The sequence below is a fragment of the Phalangium opilio genome, unplaced genomic scaffold (genome assembly GCF_054372755.1).
Source record: "Phalangium opilio isolate 3A_F unplaced genomic scaffold, DU_Popi_V2 ptg001421l_1, whole genome shotgun sequence".
Classification (NCBI taxonomy): domain Eukaryota; kingdom Metazoa; phylum Arthropoda; class Arachnida; order Opiliones; family Phalangiidae; genus Phalangium; species Phalangium opilio.
Window position 1 is genome coordinate 2,307,093 of NW_028324258.1, and position 4,168 is coordinate 2,311,260.

The following is a 4,168-nucleotide window of genomic DNA, read 5'->3' on the forward strand; positions in this document are numbered from 1 at the left end:
GCTTCCGTGGCGCAATGTTTAGCGCGTTCGGCGGTAAACTGAAAGGTTGGTGGTTCGAGCCCATCCGGGAGCGGTGTTGTGAGGTTTCAGATGTGACGTAAAAAGTCAAATTTTTCCACAATACCTGACGACCACATAAATTTTGGGCCTCCGTGGCGCCATGGTTAGCACGCTCAGCTGTTATTCAAAAGGTTGGTGGTTCGAGCCCACCCGGGAGCGGTGTTGTGAGATCTCAAATGTAACGTAGAAAGCCAAAGGTTTTCCACAATACCTGACGATCATTTAATTTTTGGGCTACCGTGGCGCAATGGTTAGCGCGTTCGGCTTTTAACCGAAAGTTTGGTGGTTCGAGCCCATCCGGGAGCGTTTTGTGAGGTCTCAGATGTAACGTAAAAAGTCAGAGTTTTTCCGCAATACCTGTAAACATTTAATTTTTGGGCTTCCGTGGCGCAAAGGTTAGTGCGTTCGGCTGTTAACCGAAAGGTTGGTGGCTCGAGCCCATCCGGGAGCGGTGTTATGACGTCTCAGATGTAACGTAAAATGCCAGAGTTTTTCCACAATACCTGACGAACGTTTAATTTTTGGGCTTCCGTGGCGCAATGGTTAGCACGTTCAGCAGTTAATCGAAAGGTTGGTGGTTCGAGCCCACGCGGGAGAGGTGTTGTGGGGTCTCAGATGTAGCGTAAAAAGTCAAACATTTTCCACAATACGTGACAATCATTTAATTTCTGAGCTTCCGAGGCTCAATGGTTAGCGCGTTCGGCTGTTAACCAATAGGTTGGTGGTTCGAGCCTACCCGGGAGCGGTGTTGTGGGATCTCAAATGTAACGTAGAAAGCCAAAGGTTTTCCACAATATCTGACGACAATTTAATTTTTGGGCTTCCGTGGCGCAATTGTTTGCGCGTTCGGCTGTTAACCGAAAGGTTGGTGGTTCGAGAACACCCTGGAGAGGTTTTGTAGGGTCTCAGATGTAACGTAAAAAGTCATAACTTTTCCACAATACCTGACAACCATTTAATTTCTGAGCTTCCGTGGCTCAATGGTTAGCGCGTTCGGTTGTTAACCAATAGGTTGGTGGCTCGAGCCCATCCGGGAGCGGTGTTGTGACGTCTCAGATGTGACGTAAAAAGTCAAGGGTTTTCCACAGTACCTGACGACCATTTAATTTTAGGGCTTCCGTGGCGCAATGGTTAGCGCGTTCAGCTGCTATTAAAAAGACTGGTGGTTTGAGCCCTCCCGGGAGCGGTGTTGTGACGTCTCAGATGTAACGTAAAATGTCAGAGTTTTTCCACAATATCTGACGAACATTTAATTTTTGGGCTTCCGTGGCGCAATGGTTAGCGCGTTCAGCTGCTATTCAAAAAGACTGGTGGTTTGAGCCCTCCCGGGAGCGGTGTTGTGGGGTCTCAGATGTAGCGTAAAAAGTCAAATATTTTCCACAATACGTGACAACCATTTAATTTCTGAGCTTCCGTGGCTCAATGGTTAGCGCGTTCAGCTTTTAACCAATAGGTTGGTGGTTCGAGCCCACCCGGGAGCGGTGTTGTGGGATCTCAAATGTAACGTAGAAAGCCAAAGGTTTTCCACAATACCTGACGACCATTTAATTTTTGGGCTTCCGTGGCTCAATGGTTAGCGCGTTCGGCTGTTAACCGAAAATTTGGTGGTTCGAGCCCATCCGGGAGCGGTGTTGTGAGGTCTCAGATGTGAGGTAAAAAGTCAAAGTTTTTCCACAATACCTGACGACCATTTAATTTTTGAGCTTCCGTGGCGCAAAGGTTAGTGCGTTCGGCTGTTAACCAATAGGTTGGTGGTTCGAGCCTACCCGGGAGCGGTGTTGTGGGATCTCAAATGTAACGTAGAAAGCCAAAGGTTTTCCACAATACCTGACGGCCATTTAATTTTTGGGCTACCGTGGCGCAATGGTTAGCGCGTTCAGCTGCTATTAAAAAGACTGGTGGTTTGAGCCCTCCCGGGAGCGGTGTTGTGACGTCTCAGATGTAACGTAAAATGTGAGAATTTTTCCACAATACCTGACGAACATTTAATTTTTGGGCTTCCGTGGCGCAATGGTTAGCGCTTTCAGCTTTTAACCGAAAGGTTGGTGGTTCGAGCCCACCCGGGAGAGGTGTGGTGGGTCTCAGATGTAGCGTAAAAAGTCAACGCTTTTCCACAATACGTGACAACCATTTAACTTCTGAGCTTCCGTGGCTCAATGAGTAGCGCGTTCGGTTGTTAACCAAATGGTTGGTGGTTCGAGCCCATCTGTGAGCTGTGTTGTGAGGTCTCAGATGTGACGTAATTAGTCAAAGTTTTTCCACAATACCTGACGACCATTTAATTTCAGAGCTTCCGTGGCTCAATCGTTAGCGCGTTCGGCTTTTAACCGAAAGTTTGGTGGTTCGAGCCCATCCGGGAGCGTTATGTGAGGTCTCAGATGTAACGTAAAAAGTCAGATTTTTTCCACAATACCTGACGATCATTTAATTTTTGGGCTTCCGTGGCGCAACGGTTAGCGCGCTTAGCTGTTATTCAAAAGGTTGGTGGTTCGAGCCCACCCGGGAGCGGTGTTGTGAGGTCTCAGATGTGACGTAATAAGTCAAGGTTTTTCCACAATACCTGACGATCATTTAATTTTTGGGCTACCGTGGCGCAATGGTTAGCGCGTTCGGCTTTTAACCGAACGTTTGGTGGTTCGAGCCCATCCGGGAGCGTTTTGTGAGGTCTCAGATGTAACGTAAAAAGTGAGAGTTTTTCCACAATACCTGTGAACATTTAATTTTTGGGCTTCCGTGGCGCAATGGTTAGCGCGTTCGGCTGTTAACCGAAAGGTTGGTGGTTCGAGCCCATCCGGGAGCGGTGTTGTGAGGTCTGAAATGTAACGTAAAAAGTCAGAGTTTTTCCACAATACCTGTGAACATTTAATTTTTGGGCTTCCGTGGCGCAATGGTTAGCGCGTTCGGCTGTTAACGGAAAGGTTGGTGGTTCAAGCACACCCGGGAGCGGTGCTATGAGGTCTCAGATGTTACGTAAAATGTCAAAGTTTTTCCACAATACCTGACGACCATTTAATTTCAGAGCTTCCGTGGCTCAATGGTTAGCGCGTTCGGCTGTTAACCGAAAGTTTGGTGGTTCGAGCCCATCCGGGAGCGGTGTTTTGAGGTCTCAGATGTGAGGTAAAAAGTCAAAGTTTTTCCACAATACCTGACGACCATTTAGTTTTTGGGCTTCCGTGGCGCAAAGGTTAGTGCGTTCGGCTGTTAACCGAAAGGTTGGTGGCTCGAGCCCATCCGGGAGCGGTGTTGTGAGGTCTCAGATGTGACGTAAAAAGTCAAAGTTTTTCCACAATACCTGACGACCATATAAATATTGGGCTTCCGTGGCGCAATGGTTAGCCCGTTCAGCTGTTATTCAAAAGGTTGGTGATTCGAGCCCACCCGGGAGCGGTGTTGTGTGGTCTCAGATGTGACGTAAAAATTCAAAGTTTTTCCACAATACCTGACGGCCATTTCATTTTTGGGCTTCCGTGGCGCAAAGGTTAGCGCGTTCGGCTGTTAACCGAAAGGTTGGTGGTTCGAGCCTATCCGGGAGCGGTGTTGTGAGGTCTCAGATGTGACGTAAAAAGTCAAGGTTTTTCCACAATACCTGACGACAATATTATTTTTGGGCTTCCGTGGCGCAGTGGTTAGCGTGCTCAGCTGTTATTCATAAGGTTGGTGGTTCGAGCCCACCCGGGAGCGGTGTTGTGAGGTCTCAGATGAGACGTAAAAAGTCAAGGTTTTTCCACAATACCTGACGACAATATTATTTTTGGGCTTCCGTGGCGCAATGGTTAGCGTGCTCAACTGTTATTCAAAAGGCTGGTGGTTCGAGCCCACCCGCGAGCGGTGTTGTGAGGTCTCAGATGAGACGTAAAAAGTCAAAGTTTTTCCACAATACATGACGATCATTTAATTTTTGGGCTTCCGTGGCGCATTGGTTAGCGCGTTCGGCTGTTAACCGAAAGGTTGGTGGTTCGAGCCCACCCGGGAGAGGTGTTTTGGGGTCTCAGATGTAACGTAAAAATTCAAAGCTTTTCCACAATACGTGATAACCATTTTATTTCTGAGCTTCCGTGGCGCAAAGGTTAGCGCGTTCGGCTGTTAACCGAAAGGTTGGTGGTTCGAG

At 48.0% G+C, this 4,168-nt stretch overlaps 1 non-coding gene across 1 annotated transcript; it reads left to right on the forward strand.

Annotated features, from left to right (window-relative positions):
- On the forward strand, positions 1–73 carry TRNAY-GUA (transfer RNA tyrosine (anticodon GUA)). Its single transcript has one exon. It is a non-coding gene; the product is annotated as a tRNA-Tyr (tRNA).
- Positions 74–4,168: the final 4,095 nt, after the last annotated feature.